Below are 21371 nucleotides of genomic sequence, written 5' to 3' on the forward strand. Positions count from 1 at the left end.
ATTCCAGGTATGGGTCGGCAACACACCAACCATGTGCTCTTTAACTTTTGTAACCCTTATTTCTCTCTCTCTCTCTCTCTCTCTCTCTCTCTCCCTCTCTCTCTCTCTCTCCCTCTCTCTCTCTCTCTCTCTCTCTCTCTCTCTTTCTTATCATTTGTAGTTTATTTACCTCTTCACAATTTGTCTATAGTGTAGCTAAATAAAAAATAAAAAAGCACAAAAGTGTATCATTTTAAGAAAACAACATGACTAAAGGTCTATAAACCTGAAAAGTATGTGTATACTTTGTTAACTGGGGTGAAAATCTCTGTTGTGAGACAGTAGCTGCATTCATGCCTTCTCATAATTGCCATAATTTCAAGATTATAATCTGTGAGTCTCTGTGAGTGTAACTCCTCCAGTTCTACTCCCCTCATTTCCTCCGAGCAGGATTCGAACCGGCTTTCTCAGCACAGCAGCAGAGGCATTAACAACGATGCTAAAGACAGCAGTCTCTTGCGTCAGCCACTAGTGTGTCTCTTGAGATCAAGGGAGCTCTTAGTCCAATGTCTTGTGTTATCATCTAGAAATTACAACATGATGTTGTATGGAATTGATGTTGATAGTGTTAAAATTATGCAGCCAAGTGATGATATCTCAGATCATTATTTAGTTTTGTGCAAACTTCATATAGCCAAAATTGTAAATTCTACTTCTTGTTACAAGTATGGAATAACCATCACTTCTACCACAAAAGACTGCTTTTTAAGTTATCTTCCTGATTTATCCAAATTCCTTAGCAAATCCAAAACCTCAGAATAACTTGATGATGTAACAGAAACTATGGACTCTCTCTTTTATATCACTTTAAATACAGTTGCTCCTTTACGCTTAAGGAAGGTTAAGGAAAACAGTTTGACACCATGGTATAATGAGCATACTCGCACCCTAAAGAGAGCAGCCTGAAAAATGGAGCGCAGCTGGAGGAAAACAAAACTAGAGGTATTTCGTATTGCTTGGTGGGAAAGTAACCTATCCTACAGAAAAACATTAAAAACTGCTAGATCTGATTACTTTTAGTCTCTTTTAGAAGAAAACAAACATAACCCAGGTATTTATTCAATACAGTGGCTAAATTAACAAACAATAAAGCCTCAACAAGTGTTGACATTTCCCAACATCACAGCAGTAATGACTTTATGAACTACTTTACTTGTAAAATCGATACTATTAGAGATAAAATTGTAACCATTCAGTCGTCAGCTACAGTATCAAAGTCAGTGCACTATAGACCCCCTGAGGAACAGTTCCACTCATTCTCTACTATAGGAGAGGAAGAATTGTATAAACTTGTTAAATCATCTAAACTTACAGCATGTATGTTAGACCCTATACCATCTAAGCTCTTAAAAGAGATGCTTCCAGAAGTCATAGATCCTCTTCTGACTATTATTAATTCCTCATTGTCATTAGGATATGTCTCCAAAACCTTAAAACTGGCTGTTATTAAGCCTCTCATCAAAAAACCACAACTTAACCCCAAAGAACTTGTTAATTATAGACCAATCTCGAATCTCCCTTTTCTGTCCAAGATACTAGAAAAGGTGGTATCCTCACAATTATATTCCTTCTTAGAGAAAAATGGTATATGTGAGGATTTAGACCGTATCATAGTACTGAGACCGCTCTCCTTAGAGTTACAAATGATCTGCTCTTATCATCTGATCGTGGTTGTATCTCTCTATTAGTTTTATTTTATTAGTTACTCTTCATGCTTTATATGTTACCCTTGGGAGATATCATCAGGAAACATGGTGTTAGCTTTCACTGTTATGCTGATGATACTCAGCTCTATATTTCTTCGCGGCCCGGAGAAATATACCAATTTGAGAAATTAATGGAATGCAGAGTCAATATAAAAACCTGGATGAGGTGTAATTTCTTACTGCTAAATTCTGAAAAAACAGAGGTGTTAATTATAAGGACCTAAAAACTCTGCTTGTAATAACCTTGAACACTGTCTAAGACTTGATGGTTGCTCTGTCAATTCTTCATCATCAGTTAGGAACCTAGGTGTGCTATTCTTACCTTGCAAGTTTCTAGCATTTGTAAAACTGCATTTTTATATCTCAAAATATATCTAAAATATGGCCTATACTAGCCATGTCAATTGTAGAAAAGTTAATCCATGCATTTATGACCTCAAGGTTAGATTATTGTAATGCTTTATTGGGTGGTTGTTCTGCACGCTTAGTAAACAAACTACAGCTAGTCCAAAATGCAGCAGCTAGAGTTCTTACTAGAACCAGGAAGTATGACCATATTAGCCCGGTCCTGTCCACACTGCACTGGCTCCCTATCAAACATTGTATAGATTTTAAAATATTGTTTTTTACTTATAAAGCTTCTGAATGGTTTAGCACCTCAGTATTTGAATGAGCTCCTTTTACATTATACTCCTCTACGTCCGCTATGTTCTCAAAACTCAGGCAATCTGATAATACCTAGAATATCAAAATCAACTGCGGGCGAAAGAGCCTTTTCCTATTTGGCGCCTAAACTCTGGAATAACCTACCTAACATTGCTCTTGAGGCAGACACACTCTTGCAGTTTAAATCTAGATTAAAGACCCATCTCTTTAACCTGGCTTACACATAACATACTAATATGCTTTTAATATCCAAATCCGTTAAAGGATTTTTAGGCTGCATTAATTAGGTAAACCGGAACCAGAAACACTTCCCATAACACCCTATGTACTTGCTACATCATTAGAAGAATGGCATCTACGCTAATATTTGTCTCTTTCTGTCTTATTCCGAGGTCACCGTAGCCTCCAGATCCAGTCTGAATCCAGATCAGAGGGTCACTGTAGTCGCCCGGATCCAGTACGTATCCAGACCAGATGGTGGATCAGCACGTAGAAAGGACATCTACTGCCCCGAAAGACAGCGGAGACCAGGACAACTAGAGCCCCAGATACAGATCCCCTGTAAAGACCTTGTCTCAGAGGAGCACCAGGACAAGACCACAGGAAACAGATGATTCTTCTGCACAATCTGACTTTGCTGCAGCCTGGAATTGAACTACTGGTTTCGTCTGGTCAGAGGAGAACTGGCCCCCCATCTGAGCCTGGTTTCTCCCAAGGTTTTTTTCTCCATTCTGTCACCGATGGAGTTTCGGTTCCTTGCCGCTGTCGCCTCTGGCTTGCTTAGTTGGGGACACTTCATCTACAGCGATATCGTTGACTTGATTGTAAAAAAAAAAATGCACAGACACTATTTAACTGAACAGAGATGACATCATTGAATTCAATGATGAACTGCCTTTAACTATCATTTTGCATTATTGACACACTGTTTTCCTAATGAATGTTGTTCAGTTGTCTGTCCATATTAACTTCCCTTGTCCACTTCACAATGGAGAACACAGTTTAAAATGGCAGCGGGTATTCCCCCTAACTGCTAAGGTAAATCCACATGTGTGTGTCTTAAATAAAAGTGGTACATACGCTGGAACATTTACCAAATGTGTTTCGCCGATATCAGATGGGACCCCTAATTCCCCTAGAGCCCTAAGCGATTAACTCTTATACACTTTTAAGATTTATGAACAGAAATCATCAGATAGATTTTACGCCTCTAATGAATGACTCTCTTATGTTACACTCTGTAACGCTTCATCAATCCCGGTATACATTTACATCAACAGTACACATCATCCAAATTTGATCAACTCTTTTAACTCGTATATCATATACCACAACCTGCATTGTTCTTTACATTTCTCAATGACCTGATGATTACATACATGTAAACTGCTGATATAATCGGATTGAAATAAACTCTTTACAAAAAACAATGAAAATATCCATAAAACATTAACATATAATCTGCACTTAGACATCATTAGTCTTGTCTGTAAAGTTAACAATAAACAGCTGAATTATACAGAACACTGAACAACTGGTGTGTGTACGAACAGTCCTTTGGCTTTACTGTCGCACCTGCTTTCACACGCCTGTGTACACTAGGACTAGGTGGAAAAATTCCCATAATCAATATTTTTTATTTTGTTTTGAATTTGATTTTGTCCTGAAATTTTTAAATATGAATTGCTTATGAAAATTGGCCATTTTCAGAAATTGCATTTCCCTGCAATATTTATAAGTGAGGTGTTGAGTCTTAGCCCAGTTCTGCTTTTTTTGAAAGCAGTTTATTTTATTTGCAAAGTGATAATTCCCGAGGATGCAGCACATTCTGAGATGTATGTACATTATTTGAGCTGGACGCATTACTGTCATGTGCTCACTTGAACTTACTGCTAGATCACATATAGTGAAACTACAAATGAGAGGTATACTCATGTAGTATACTGTACAAATCAAATAACATGTTTCCTGAGCAGCACATCAACATATTAGAAAGATTTCTGAAGATCATGTGACACTGACGACTGGAGGAATGATGCTCAAAAATCAGCCTTACAGGATCACAGGAATCAAAGTACAATATAATACAATAAAACATTAAAACTATCATTTACAAAATGACTGTTTTTACTTTATTGTTGAGCAGATGATCTTGGATAAGCATAAGCACATGTTCTCAAACATTAAATATTTTACTGACCACAAACGTTTGAACAGTATGAGTTTAACCTGTGACAGTAATTGTTAACAAACATCATGACACATTTTTCTAGAACACACAACCATGTTCTCAAATAGATTTATGCTTGAAAGATTTGACCAGCCTCCTAACTATTGCTAATAAGGCCATGTTTTCCACGAGTGGATGCTATACTGTATGATGGGACTGGAGACTATAGAGTCTAAAAATAGGTCTGCTGCATACTGGCTTACTGTATGAAGAACCTGAAACACAAGGAGACGGACACAGAGAGCTTTTAGCATCAAAGGAGAATTTATTTTAGAGAGAGAGAGAGAGAGAGAGAGAGAAAGGAAAAACAATGTTGGTCTCAATTATCAACATGAGAGCTGGAAGTCATCTTATCATCGAGCCAGATATACCTAGATATTTATAACATTCAACCCTTTCAGTCTGTGTACCATTTATAGTTAATCTGGGCCATGTAAAAATAATGCATTTAGGTTTTTTTTTTTTTTTTTTTTAGCATTTACAACTAATTTCAAGCCATCAAGAGAAGAAACTACTGTATTAACAACTATTTAATTAGTTAAAATAAAAGTGCTTAAGTGTTTATATAACAAAATGCATTTCCAATAAAGAAAAATATTAAGATATATATAACAATATAAAGAAATATTGACATTAAAAGTATGCAGTTGGTTTACAAATGTACTGAAGTGTCATGCTTTTTTCCATTTGGTGCATTCATAAACGGCCTCAGAAGTGACAGTATGTTCATTCTTCAGTAAAACTGTTTGTAGAAGTATTTTTAAAACAGTAAAAGCAACACAACACATGTAACTGTATACATGTGCAAAGAATTGGTGCACTTATGAAATAAGAAAGAATTAACATCAAAGTGTTTATGTAATAATAATAGTTACAAATGAACATTAAAAAGATAATTGTGGGACACATTTAAAGAGAGATGAAGCATAAACAATCAATCATCAATATAATCCTCATCATTTACAAAGGCAATACAAAAGTTGGACAGTTTTGAGATGTGCAAGTTATGTGAGTCTCAATGTTTGCTGTTTCAGTGTTCGGTAACACTTTAGAATAAGGTTCCATTAGTTAATGTTAGTTAATGTATTAAATAACATGAACAAACAATGAATAATACATTTATTACTGTATTTATTCATCTTCGTTAATATTAGTTAATGAAAATACAGTTATTCATTGTTAGTTCATGGTAATTCACAGTGCATTAACTAATGTTAACAAGCACAACTTTTGATTTAAATAATGCATTAGTAAATGTTGAAATTAACATGAACTAAGACTTATTAATGCTGTAGAAGGATTGTTCTTGCTTAGTTCATGTTAACATAAGTAGTTAACTAACATTAACTAATGGAACCTTATTCTAAAGTGTTACCCAGTGTTCAAACATTGTTCAGAGACCTGGACTGTGATCAGATGTGTTTTTGTGCTGCTCTGCCACCTGCAGGCTTCATCCAGCATCTCTGCCATTCTGCTCATTCACATTATCTGCCTTCAGTGCATTAGCCTTAGATTCAACTCTCTATTCGCACTGATCACAGGAAGTGCCCAATAATATTACAAACTACTATATTTCTTTAGATATATACATTTCAGTATGTATTTATATGTGTATTCTCTGTATTTTTGTAAATCACATAGCTAAAATCATTTAGTTGAGAGTGCTTGATTAAAATCATGTATGATTTCTAATGCTCAGTCTCTGAACAAGAGATGTGTGGACACAACTAAACATGCCATGTGTGTTTTCACTGTCTCTTAGTCATTTCAAATTCAGTATTACATTCATATCAATAAGGATTCATCTTCTGAAGATCTTTTTTCCCCTTATTGTTGAATTAGTATTCCCTGAGAATACAAATAAATCAAAATTCAACTTTGTCAATATTTCTTTAGTAGTTTTGAAACATTTCTTCACACTTACCATCAACAGACTATTTCCATATATTTGTATATATTTCAATAACTTTAAAAAAAGATCATAATTAAAACCTAAAAATCTAATCTGGTAACTAATTATCTAACTAATCCTTAATTAGATTAAATCACATGTTGTGTAATAACTATTATTTCACAATCATCTTTGAATAAATAGTGATGTCATAATAACTGCAAGTGTGCTTGGACTACATCTTTCTGTCTCTGGATTTTTATTTCTACTGCTTTTCTAATATCTTATCACTCATACATTTAAAACTCTGTAATGAAAAATATGTTCATTATTGAGGATTTGAAGGTTTTTTTCATGTTAACTGTAGGTAATTAATTATTATATTACTACTATTTAATATTTTCAACAAATTTTAATGGATCTATTTAAATAATTGTCTTCGCGAAGAGCTTGCAGTTGTGCTCAGTATCGAACACTGAAACCACAGTAAAGAACCACACGAGGGCGCTCTTATATCAACAGATAACATTGGCTCTATTTCAATGAATGAGTTAGAATCTGATTTGAAATGCCACACATGAAGGTGATTTGGAATGATTGGAGCAGATTATTCATTTATTTATTTAGCAATTGACAGCTGCAACCCAAACACAATTTATTATCAACACAATCTGCCCAAAACACACCAGGGAATATTAGTTTATGTGATGTGTCTATCTTTTGTTTTAGGAGAGGGCTGAGTTTTGATGTTGTTAGTGATACAATGATCACCTCAAAAAGCCCAGCTCACTTACTGCAATTACCAAAACCCTGTTTCTCAACAAGGGACTTTACACCTCAACCGCTAGAGGGCTGAAGAAATCTTCCATTCTGCAGCTTTAACAGTTAACTTACTGAGTTTTCTTGTTAAGACTGCTTTCTGGAACACCTGTGTTAAGCATAAGAGTTGTATTCTTTGGACAGTGCAGAATGCAACATATGAGATGTTCATTGCCTACCTAGAAATGAGTCTGCATAGAGTAGGAGGTGGGGGCTGCATCCAGAGAAGTAAAAGGGTTTTTGTCGGGACATGTTGTGATGGGCATGTTGGTAATTACAGAGTGAGTGTGGTGTTTGGAAACTCAGCATACAGCTCTGCCAACACACACTTGCAAAATACCTTGAGCCTGAAGCATTCAACGCCCTAATTCATACAGACACTCTTATAAACACAAGCACATGTGCGCTCACACACACCAACCCATGAAATCAGCATTATTGGCAAATCACATCGAGTCGATGTATATGCAAGCACACCACAGGCTTAAGTTGATGAATGCTTTCCAAAAACAGCAGCTATGCAAAATGTAAAAAGAGAAATTGTATTTTGTTGAATCACAATCTGTAACTATTTATTTGCATCTATCCAAGTTATATTCAGTATGCAGTTTCTGAAGTAATCATGGCAAATAGAGTAAATATAACATCTTCATGTTTTCAAACAAGTTTTGTCTCAAAAGCAGGAATGAATTTGCTGATCATGTCTAGAACTGTGGGCATCAGATAAAGCTCTTAGTTCACGGTGCTTAAAAACAGACTCCAGTTTCAAAACACAGAAAATATTAAATATCTTAAAGGGGTCATATGACATTGCTCTTTTTCTGTCGAGTCATTCAGTGTATCAGCATCACTGATTATAATGAGTTCTTTAATTTGTTGTCATCCGGTGTAGACACGGTGTTAGTCTTTGCAACTTTACAGATCTTCTTCATGCACCAAGAGCTTGTAACACTCCAAAGAGAAATGAGCATCATATAACCTCTTTGTATTGCATGTGCATGCTTTTTAATATTCTTACATGTCACTTTCTAATTTGACTCTTCTGTATTTTGGATGGGTTCCTGTCCTCCTGACCTGCTCTTGTTTAAGAAAATGTTTCACTACAGTTCTGCAGGAGTTTTCTCACTTTGGCAAATGGGATCAATTCATTTTATAGACAGCACAAATCTATAATTCTAACAATGATTCAAACGACGTTTTCTCAAAAAAAAAATTTTTCATTGTTGTTAGCATAGCACAGAACATGGTCCAATAACTTATGTTTTAAAGTGTGGCTTGAGTGTCCATATGCATGCAAAAGGTAAAACAACAAAAACAACAGTAAGTGTATTTTCAGTATTTCCCTGTCCCCAAACAACAACAACAGTGTTTCTGAACTAAATGTGTTGCAGATCTGAGCCTGAGGCAGTTGTTAATAGACTAATGGATTAGAGGACAGCGTCTCTCTCGTGGTAATTTTAAACTCATGCTGCTGGCAGAAACAGCAGAAATTGTACAATTGTTTCCATATGTGCATCGAACTGCTTTTCCATTATTCAAACTCCTCCTTCTTGTTTTTTTTTGTTCTCTCTCTCTTTCTCTCTCTCACTTTTCTAATAATTTGGAGTTTTAAAAACTTTTATGATGTCTGTCTTAATCAGAACAACCTGGCACATTTTGGCATGGCTACAAACTTATGGTAATTCAATCATTGTGAGGGAGAGAGAGAAAAAGTCACAAAGTTACAAAGAGAGAGAGAGAGAACAGAGTAAAGACTGTGGTAACCGTCTTTCTCTCGACTGTGAGGCGATTTAAGCAAAAATAGATGTTCCATTACAGATGGAGGAATGGAAAGTAGTGAAGGTTTAAGTGAGGGAAAATGGCAAAAAAGAAGAAAAAGAAAGAATGACTGCAAAGCAGGCTAGAATCTGACAGTAATGGCAGTTGATGGACCTGAGTTCACAGCAGGTTTATGATGACATCACTGTTTTATTTCAGAAAGTTTTATTTCATGCCAAATGAGTGTAGTTAAACATGTCACACACACACGCACACACACACACACACACAACTTTTCCCTAAATACCCATGCTGAATACTAGATTTAGATTTTCAGAAGAAAATGTGGGTGTTGTTTGCCAAAGCAAAACTCAGCCGCTATGATGCCACTGTGTTGTGGGTGGTTGCTAGGGTGTTGTTTTATCATTACTAAAGTAATGTTAGGTTGTTGCTAAAGGCTGGAATACACAACGTTCAAAATCTGAAGAGATTTTAAAGCTCTAACAATGCACTCTTTTCCGTCTTCGTAAGTAGTCACGGGGATACATCATACACTAAGCGACTGAGGATCACACACTTCTGGACTTTAAAGTCATTCCAATCACAATAAACTCATGCAGAAACACGTGCCTTGTTACTAGGAGATGCGTGACAAATGAAACCAATATGTGGTTAGTATGTGGTTATCCTGTGACTGGATGGATTCATACACACTAAAAAATGTTGGGTTAAAAATAACCCAACCTGTAACCCATCTATGGGTTATTTCAACCCAACCCATTGGGTTAAAATCCTGTTGGGTTAAAAGTTACCCAACAGTTGAGTTAATTATTTATATTAATTAAGATCAGTATTTTTATTGAAAATTACTAAATACAACCAAATTTTGAAACTATTTTGTAGTAAATTACAGATTTTATTTTAATATGCAAAAAACACATTTACAAATATATTTTAAAATATTTTATTTAAATGTTCAAGAATGTGTAAAAATACAACTGACATTTTCAAGATGTACAAATGTGTCAATTCATATCCATATGAACACACAAACGTGCAAATACAGTTCACAGCTGTGTCCTAATGGTTTGAGAGTTGGACCTGTAACCCGAAGGTCGCAGGTTTGAGTCTCTGTGCTGGCAGGAGTTGTAAGGGAGTGTAGTTGGAGGGAGTGAATGTGAAGTGTTCTCTTCCACCCTCAATACCCATGACTGAAGTGCCCTTGAGCAAGGCACCGAACACCCAGTTGCTCCCCGGGCACTGGATAATGCTGCCCACTTCTCCGGGTGTGTGTTCACTGCTCCAGGTGTGTGTTTACTTCTCACTGCTGTGTGTGTGCACTTGGATGGGTTAAATGCAAAGAACCAATTCTGAATATGGGTTACCAAACTTGGCAAATATTACGACTTTCAAATGAAATGAACATAACATATAACAATAAAACAGAAAATAATCATAAAATCAAGTATTAATAATAAAAACTATACCAGCAGTTGGACGTACTGACGATCAATAAAATAAAAAAGTTTTTTACTAAATACAAAGTTTTTGAGGAGACAGTGTGCAGAAGATACTATTAAATACTGTGTGTTCCAAAAACTCTCAAATAGGAGCAGAGGGCTTTAGCTAGTTGATGTCATATACAAAGAAAAGTTTGAAGCACAGATCGACTGCTTGTAGCATCGTCTCCTGTTCCATCGGCTCCCCATTTAAAATAATAAAAAGATGAAACTTATGAAACTAAATTATCTAAGCTAACAGAGTTAAAATTTTTAAAGATTGGATGACCAATAATTTTCTCCAATTAAATTCAGATAAGACAGAGATATTAATAATTGGACCAAAAAACATTACACAGAATCTTGTAGATTACAATCTGCAACTAGACGGATGTACTGTTACTTCCTCTACAGTCAAAAATCTGGGTGTTATATTAGACAGCAACTTGTCTTTTGATAATCATATTTCCCATGTTACAAAAACTGCATTCTTCCATCTTAGAAGCATTGCCAAGCTACGAAACATGTTACCTGTTTCTGATGCGGAAAAGCTAGTTCATGCATTCATGACCTCTAGACTGGACTATTGTAATGCACTTCTAGGTGGTTGTCCTGCTTCTTCAATAAACAAGCTACAGGTATTCCAAAATGCAGCAGCTAGAGTCCTTACCAGGTCAAGAAAATATGATCATATTACCCCAATTTTACAGTCTCTGCACTGGCTACCTATTAAGTTCAGTATCAGTTACAAATTATCATTACTTACATATAAGGCCCTAAATGGTTAATTGTATGGCTGATACGTTAATTGTATCAGCAACAGCTGCCACTCATTACTCATCCACTATATAATGGCTTGTCTCACGTCTAGTGTTTGTGAGATTGTTGTTTAATTTTGATGTGTTTACCCTGTTCGTCTGGCTCTCCGTGTTGTTTGCGTTTGGATGTCTGTGTTTCCCTAGAACCTCATCCACTCTTTGCACGTTTACTCAGCCACGGACACTTACCTTCGGCTCTATTCCCCGCAGTTCCTGTGCCACCCTCTCCTGCTGCCTCATGCCGTCGTCATTTGATTACTCATCTTCTCTCCACCATCAGCTGGACTTCTCACCGCTTCACCATCCCCTCGGAGTATCGCTGTCTCATCGTCATTGTTTATGTACCAACGCTATATCTTCTCATTAAATCAGTAAACTTGCATCTGCTTCCAGATTGTCCTTTCACCACCCGTCACATAACAATCTCACCACCATGGAAGCAGCAAGCACCAAGACCCTCACCGACTTCATGCACCACAGTGTCAAGAGAATGGATCAGCAGCAGGAGAGCATCTCGAACACGGGACGTGCTGTCCAAGTGCTGGTGGCACAGGTGTCTGAGCTCACCCAGCAGATCCATCAGTTCAAGTCTCCCACTGCGCCCATCGCACCGCCTGTGACGTCCGTTCCCCCGGGGAAATCCCAGGACCACTTCCGGGCCAGAGCCGCGACTTTCGGCGTCGGAGAACTATGCGCGTGAGCCAGTATTTTGTAGAACCTTTCTTAACAAGAGTTCGATGCATTTCGCTCTACAGCCCCGCACTTTCGCTACGGAGGAATCCAAAAGAGTGTTCACAATAACACTTCTCTCTGGCAAGGCTGCCTTATGGGGGACGACGGTGTGGGAGAATCAACACCCGTGTTGTGCCTCGTTCCACCTCCTATCTGAAGAGATGAAGAGAGTCTTCGACCGGGCCGTGACCGGCAGGAAGGCCGCCCATCACCTTTCGGAACTCCGGCAAGGATCTTCATCCTTCACTGAATACTCCATCGAGTTCTGCACCCTGGCGGCCGCGTGCTAGTGGAACAAGGTGGCGCAGTGTGATAGATTCCTGCATGGGTTATCCGACTGTGTTCAGCAGGAGATCTACCTCCTCGAGCTGCCCCCTACTCTCAACGAACTCATTGATCTGGCATTGCGAGTAGAGGCCAGGTTTAATCGTCTGGGCCCCCAACACAGTCCTTCCAGGTTTCACATCTCTCCTGGTAGGGGGCGCTTGAGTCGAGAGAACACGGTCGGTTCTGTCGACGATCACGAGCCCATGCAGGTGGGTAGAGCTCGGCTGTCCCGGAGGGAGAGGGAATGGCGGAGGTCCCAAGGACTGTGTCTATACTGCGGAGGCTCTGATTATAACACCTACTCATGCCCGGTAAAAGAGCCAGCCCGATAGTAGATCTGAGGCTACTATCGGGTGGGATCTCCGCTGAGAAGTCCTCACCAACATCATCGACCCTCCTTCCGGTGAGACTGCGGTGGAGGAATCAACATCATGAATGTCAAGCCCTTCTGGACTCTGGAGCCAAAGGTAATTTCATTGATTCCTCACTTGCACATCACCTGAACATTCCTGTCCTTCCTGTGTCTCTCCCCATCCATGTCACAGCACTCAATGGCCAGGAACTGCCTCACGTCACACACCATACAGAACCCATTACACTCTTCACATCAGGAAACCACCAAGAAACCATATCCTTTTTTCTCATGGACTCCCCTGTTGCTCCCATTGTTTTAGGTCCCCCCTGGCTGTTCAAACATAATCCACGAGTGGAATGGGGTTCTAACACTGTCACATTGTGGAGTGAAAGTTGTCATGAGTCTTGTCTAGTTTCTGCTTGTCCCGTTGTTCCTGTTTCTGTCTTTCAGAAGAAGACCATGGTTTTGCCAAACATGCCCGTTGAGTATCTGGACCTGAAGGAAGTGTTCAGTAAGTCCCGAGCTGCTTTTCTTCCTCCGCATCGTCCCTACGACTGTGCCATAGACTTAGTGTCAGGTAAATCTCCGCCTAAAGGCAAGTTATAGTCTCTTTCTATTCCTGAGAGGGAGGCCATGGAGAAATATATGGTAGATCAGTTTATATATGTTTACCTGGATGACATACTGATTTTTTTTCTTCATCTCTCCAGGAACACGTTCAACACGTCAGACGAGTGCTCCAGAGGTTACTTGAGAATTGGCTTTTTGTCAAGGCGGAGAAATGCCTATTCCATGCACAGTCGGTCCCCTTCCTAGGGTATATCGTTTCGTCTGAGGGAATACGTATGGACCCTGACAAAGGTAAGGCTGTGATAGATTGGCCAGCTCCAGACTCCCGTAAGGCCCTACAGAGGTTTCTGGGGTTCGCCAATTTCTGTCGTCGTTTCATCCGTAATTTCAGCCAACTAGACTCACCTCTGACAGCCTTGACCTCTCCCAGTACTCTGTTCAGGTGGTCGGGCGCAGCTGAGGCTGCGTTCACTAACCTCAAGAACCACTTCATTTCGGCTCCCATCCTTGTGGCCCCTGATCCCACACGGCAGTTCGTGGTGAGGTCGACGCATCAGAGGTGGGGGTAGGAGCAGTGTTGTCCCAACGTGCTGCTTCAGACGATAAGGTACACCCTTGCACGTTTTTTTTCACATCGATTATCTCCTGCCGAACGTAATTATGACATTGGCAATAGAGAGTTGTTGGCGGTCAAATTAGCGTTGGAGGAGTGGCGCCACTAGTTAGAGGGTGCAGGGGTTCCCTTTATTGTTTGGACCGATCACAAGAATTTAGAATATATCAGAACATCAGAACTGCCAAAAGACTCAATTCCAGGCAGGCTCGTTGGGCACTTTTTTTTGGTCATTTTGAATTCACCCTATCGTACCGCCCGGGTTCCAAAAATGTCAAACCCGATTCTTTGTCACGTCTTTTTGATCCCTCTGTGTGTTTTGCCTGAGAAATTAGTAGTCTAAGCACTCGTATGGGAGGTCGAGTCGAAGGTCAAGACGGCCTTAGAAGGGGTAATGCCTCCGTCCGGTTGCCCACCGAACCGCTTATTTGTGCCGGAGGAGTTAAGGTCCGAAGTTGTCCAGTGGGGTCATTGTTCTAACATGGCTTGTCACCCAGGGATAAGTAGAACTAATGGTTTGGTTAGACAACGATTCTGGTGGCCACGTATGGCTCGCGATGTCCGCGATTTTGTTTTGGCTTGCTCAGTTTGCGCCAGTGGTAAGTCATCTAACCAACCTCCTGATGGGCTTCTTCAACTGCTGTCTGTCCCTTCGAGACCCTGGTTCCATATCGCTCTAGATTTTGTTACCACCCTCCCGCCCTCTAATGGCATGAAGGTCGTTTTGACCGTAGTGGACCGGTTCTCGAAGGCGGCACATTCCCTTCATTCCCTTGCCCAAATTACCGACAGCCAAGGAGACAGCGGTTACTGTTTTAGATCATGTCTTTCGGCTTCATGGCCTCCCGGTAGACGTGGTTTCAGACAGGAGATCTCAGTTTATATCCAAATTTTGGAAAGAGTTTTGCAAATTATTAGGAGCGTCAGTTAGCTTGTCGTCGGGTTATCATCCCCAAAGCAATGGACAATCTGAGCGAGCCAACCAAGATTTAGAGAGGACGTTGAAATGTTTGGTCTCCAAGAATCCTTCTTCCTGGAGTCAACAACTCTCTATAGTGGAGTACGCCCACAATTCGTTGCCAGTGTCAGCTACGGGCCTCTCTCCGTTTCAGTGTAGTGTAGGGTACCAGCCACCAGCGTTTCCCAGTCTGGAATCTGAAGTCACGGTCCCCTCCGCTCACGCGTTTGTCCAGAGGTGTCACCGCACCTGCTCCGGGTGAGGGAGCACACTAAGGCCAAGGCCGATCGCCACCGGTCAAAGCCGTCTACGTCGTGGGTCAAAAATTGTGGCTTTCTACCAGTAACATTCCCTTGCGATCCGTTTCTAATAAATTAGCTGCTAAATTTATCGGCCCGTTCACTATCACCAAGATCATTAGTCCGGTGACAGTCTGCCTCAAACTACCTTCTGCGTACAAGAGGATACACCCCGCCTTTCATGTGTCCAAAATTAAACCCGTGTTTTATGCACGTGTTAATCCGCCTACTCTGGTTCCCCCGCCGCAGTGTCTCATAGATGGGGAACTGACATATTCGGTTAATCGTATTCTGGACTCGAGACGGAGGGGACGAGGATTCCAGTATCCGGTGGACTGGGAAGGTTACGGAGTTGGGTACCTGCTAGGGACACATAGGATCACTCCCTTATTGATGAATACAATCTGCAGGTAGGCCCTTCTGGGAAATCCAGGAGGAGTTCTTAGAGGGGGGGGGGGGGGGGGGTTACTGTCACGGTTGGTAAACCGTGATCTCGGGATGTTTACACTTTGTGGTGAATTCTGTATGTTCCGCGTCTGCACTGATTAGTTGTGGGCATCTCCATTAATTGTATCAGCAACAGCTGCCACTCATTACTCATCCACTATATAATGGCTTGTCTCACGTCTTGTGAGATCGTTGTTTAATGTTGCTGTGTTTACCCTGTTCGTCTGGCTCTCCGTGTTGTTTGCGTTTGGATGTCTGTGTTTCCCTAGAACCTCATCCACTCTTCGCACGTTTACTCTGCCACGAACACTTACCTTTGGCTCTATTCCCCGCAGTTCCTGTGCCATCCTCTCCTGCTGCCTCAAGCCGTCGTCATTCGGATTACTCACTTTCTCTCCACCATCAGCTGGACTTCTCACCGCTTCACCATCCCCTCGGAGTATCGCTGTCTCATCGTCATTGTTTTTTATGTACCAATGCTATATCTTCTCATTAAATCCGTAAACTTGCATCTGCTTCCAGACTGTCCTTTCACTACCCGTCACACAACCTTCAAAGAATAAAAAAAAAAAGTTCAGTTAACATGCATTGTGATGTTATTTCATTGATACACTAACTTTACAAATGAGTGAATTTAAATGAGTTTAAAAGCTATAGCGAATTTAAATTGTTTAAAGTGATAATTCACCCAAAAATAAAAAAAAAATTTTTTCCAAAATATATTTTTGGAACTATTTGTATTGTACAACGTGTGTCTTATACAAAATAAATAAAGGTGACTTGACAGCAGCCTCATTCACTGATCCGATTCGATAAATGGTCCATGTGGCTTTTCTAGCATAATACTAAAGATTTAATCAAATTTTCCCATTTCACCAGACATTTTTATTAACTTTAAGTAATACTTGTCTAAAAAGTTTTGCAGCTAATCTTTTAATGTATTAATGCTGGTGAAAAAACAGGAATAGCATTCATTTACAATCAATCTGATTCTCTGGGGGAAACAAACAGACATATATATTTTTAACATATAAAAAAATTATAATTAACGTATCAGACATTACTTAATGTTATAACAGTTATATACATCATACGATTATATTAACAGTAACTTAATTTTCATAATCATGCAGGCTGCCGCTGATGTTCGCGCTGAGTAGCATCTGACTGGACCGTTACAATTTCAACGGAGTGAAGCGGGAAATATATTTAACCCAACAGTTGAGTTATAACTAAAAATAACGACGAAAAAAAAAAAGACCCAACAAATTTTAAGATAACCCAACACATTGACCCAATACGTGTAACCCAACGGTTAGGTTAAAAAACAACCCAACGTTTTTTACTGTGTGGTCTGTGACCATCATACATTAGATGAGTTTTTCTCAGCTCAAATCTGCAGACTGGCACTGACTGTTGACAGATAGTGTCAACTTCTCCAGACTGGCAGAAATCTTGGGAAAATTCATGTAATGCATTTCAGCCTTAAGCAGTGTTGGTGAAAGTTACTTTTAAAACTAATTCAGTACAATATTTGGTTACTCCCTAAAAAGGTAACTAATTATGTTACTAGTTACTTTTTTATGGAAAGTAATGTGTGACGGTACTTTTGAGTTACTTTTAAATCTGGATTGGGCTTGCTTGTTTTGTTTTTAATATAAAAAGTTCTTCTTTTACTAACGTAAAAACACCCTTTCACACCAAAAGTGAAATTAATCAGCCTCAGGCTGATGGTTGAAAAGACCAGGGCTGCCTTTCTCAAAAGCATCTATGGTTGCAAGTTCCATCATTTCCAATAGAGTTCAGTGGAACTAATGACCATAGTTAGCTAACTATGCTTTTTGGAAACACACCACAGCTTGGCAGCATACATTTCTAGTCTAGATTGGAACTGGTCTAATGGTGAAGCTGGTTGACTCAGAAACTGTTTCAAGCAAAGCTAGTTAAGAACACAGGTTGGGACAAAATATTTATTTGGGTCCCCATTTACTACAATAGCAAATAATTCAACAGTGCTTAGGTAGGTGGTACGTGTCAAAGTACAATCCACATGGATGGCATTTCTCATATAATGAGAAATTAAAACAAGCCAAATTTCAATGAGATTGGACTTTGTTTGGGGTGTGGTCTTAATGACTATAACAGCATGTAATGAATAATTATACACAACCATTAGTAAACTTTGAATTAAAAAGGAGAACACAGAACAGTGTTGTTATTAACAATGTAAAATTGGGTGCTGACATGTAGCGATGTTGTGCTTCACGTCTCCGAAGTCCGAGCCCTGCCTCATGAAACTTTCCCAATCCTGTCCCTCTATCTCTCCCACTTCATTTCATGTCCACTCACTGACCTATTTAAATAAAACTGCAAAAATAAAATCTTAAAAAAGGTCACACTACAACGCTGCTGATGAGAACCGATCTGATGGCATTTTCTTCAGCTGCAGAAATTGGAAATAGATCCTGGTGCTCTCTGACAATCTGCATTATGAACTGGGTTTGTTCTTCAGCTTTTGAGAGGAGCATGCTGTACTCTTGGATACACCTCTTTGCAACACCTCTTTCTTGCATTTGCATTTTTTGTCCAAGTACCAGGATCATTATACAGAAAGAATAATGAAGAAGTTTCAACTCTTCTGCCATTGTTGTGACATGTTGCCAATTAGGGTAACCCATACTCAGAATTTCTACTAGATTTTAAGAATTTTTGTTCAGAGTTGAGGGTTCAGTGTCTTGATATTGAGGGTTGAAAAGAGCACTGTACACTCCCCCCACCCACAATGCTGGTACTGAAACTCAAACCCATGACCTTCAGGTTACAAGTCTGATTCTCTACCCATTATGCCACATCTGTGATGATCCATGCCCAATACACAACAGATGCAGGTGAACAATATTTATTGAATTTGCAAATTATAAGATTCCTTACAAAATCTTTTCTTGATTTTTATTTTATTTATTTTTTGGTTACTTGAGTTCATATGCAATTCTGGAGACCCCTTATTTTAAGGGTCCATTTGTCACTATTAACTATCTATTAACTGCTACTTTTGTCTCAGTAAATTCTGAATTTGCTGCTTACTAATAGTTAGTAAGTTAGTTGTTAAGTTTAGATATGGGGTAGATTAAAAGATCTAAAAATATTGTTATTTAGAATATGTGCTTTATAAGTACTAATAAACAGCTAATTAATATGCTACTATTATGCATGCTATAAGCAACTAGTTAATAGTGAGAATTGGTCCTTAAAAATAAAGTGCTACCAACAATCTTTAATGCAGAAAATCACCTTTTATAGCACTATTACACAGTTTGTATCTAATTTTTGTATGTGTAGTCTAAACCTTTATTTTCTGCTTATATTTGTGTATGGGACTGTGTGTGAGCCGCACATGGCCTTGTGTCAACATGCATGAAGTAATTAAAGGGTTTGTGTGCGTTTCCATGGCAGTGGAAATGTATAAATGACTTCACATTTGGGCGTCTACACAATGAATGCACTCTTTCATTGGTTAGGATGTGAGCTTAACTCTATAACCCAAAACTAAAAACTCTCTCTCTTCCTCACTCTCTGTCCATTTCAATCTCATCTTCTCCTCTTTTTCTTGCCAGGTCTCTGTCAGTGTGTGTGTGTGTGTGTGTGTGTGTGTGTGTGTATGTGTATGTGTGTCTCTCTCTCTCTCTCTCTCTGTGTGTGTGTGTGTGTGTGTGTGTGTGTGCGTGTGTGTGTGTGTGTGTGTATGTGTGCATGTTGTATAAAATTATGTTGATGCATATGCCGAGACACACGCAGACGTGCACACACACAACTTCACATGACATCAATCTATGTGGACTGTGTAGTGATCTTATTACAGACAACTTGCTGTTGATTAAAGCCTACTGTGTCTCACACACACACTGACACACACACACTTCTCTTTTCTTCCTTCAGCCCGAGGCTCACTCCATTCTGCGGTTTCTCCTCCGCTCGCTTCCAAACGTGGCCCCATTTTATGTTCTCTAAAAACTCACTCAACCGTACTTTCCCTTTTCTGTTCTTTTCTTTACTCTGTTGCTCTCATGCCCTCATATATTTGTTTTACTGATCTGTGTGCATTGGATAAATTCTTATATTCCCTATTTATGACACAGGAATATAGTTAAATATGCTGATGTGTACAGGAAAGCTTCTGCCATGCTTAATTAATTTACTCCTGCAGACTAGAAGGTATATACAGTGGGGTCCAAAGGTTTGAGACTGCTTTGAAAATCTGGGATTTTTTTTTCATTTAAACTTGGAAATGCACAAAATAGTTAAGGTTATAATTCAGTTATGATTTTCAAAAACTGTATAATTGACAAAAAGTTTATTTAGCTCATTCTAAGGCTTTTCACACTTGAAATAGTTTACCCCGGGTCAGTCTAAACCCCCAGTAAAAGGGAAACCTGGGTTAAATTGTATAAAGTTTCACACTGCTGATAGTTGACCTAGGGTTAACAATTAATTCTGGGTATACATATGCTGTACATTACTAAAACTGTTTACATCATGTTTTTCCTGAATGGATGTTTTGAACCATGATGGTAAGAATTAAACTCTTACCAACTCCAGCTGACGCATTTTCAGGCACCATTTGACATTTTTCCCCTCAAACGATGAAACAACTGTTTATACAACACGGTGTTTCTGTAATTGTAAACACAAGGCATGCGATTGGTTGTGGGGTTGCTAAGTACCTAGTCTTAAAGGGGTAATTGTCATGAGAAATTAAATTGCTTTGAATTTTGACATAGAAATGGTCTTTGTACCATTTTGCTAATTTCATAACTTAAAACCTCCTCTTCATTATAAACAAATAATTTATTTAATCTAGCTTCAAAAATTGCTTGTTTTGATATCTGAAGGCACAGGGTTAAATTAGCACATAACTGCCTCCAGAGTAATAGCCTGATAATAAAAGTGAGTATTATAAATCAAACACCGTACTTGTGATAAAATCACATTTGTTGAGCTGCTGTTAAGTTAACTGTTAATTTGCTGAAGATGTAAGATATTAGACCTTGTAACGTTACAGCATATTTGTGATTTTTCTGTAAAAACACATTTTATTATGTTACTATAGTGAACAGGGGAGCTCCAGTAAGCACACATTCATCTCCAAAGTGAATTTACATATACCATATACATCCTAATGACAATTATTACAAACCGAATCCAAAAATGTTGGGACAATGTACAAATTGTTTGTAAAAAAGGAATGGAATAATTTACAAATCTCATAAACATATTTTATTCACAATAGAATATAAATAATATATCAAATGTTGAAAGTTAGACATTTTGAAATGTCATGCCAAATATTGGCTTATTTTGGAGTTCATGAGAGCTACACATTCCAAAAAAGTCATTTAAAAGTGAAAATGTACATATACCATTTTTATACACCATTAACTTATAAGGTCAATTGGCAACATGATTGGGTATAAAAAGAGCCTCTCAGAGTGGCAGTGTCTCTCAGAAGTCAAGATGGGCAGAGGATCACCAATCCCCCAATGCTGAGGCGAAAAATAGTGTAGCAATATCAGAAAGGAGATTCTCAGAGAAAAATTGCAAAGAGTTTGAAGTTATCATCATCTACAGTGCATAATATCATCCATTG

This window comes from Carassius auratus, unplaced genomic scaffold (genome assembly GCF_003368295.1).
Source record: "Carassius auratus strain Wakin unplaced genomic scaffold, ASM336829v1 scaf_tig00001155, whole genome shotgun sequence".
Classification (NCBI taxonomy): Eukaryota; Metazoa; Chordata; class Actinopteri; order Cypriniformes; family Cyprinidae; genus Carassius; species Carassius auratus.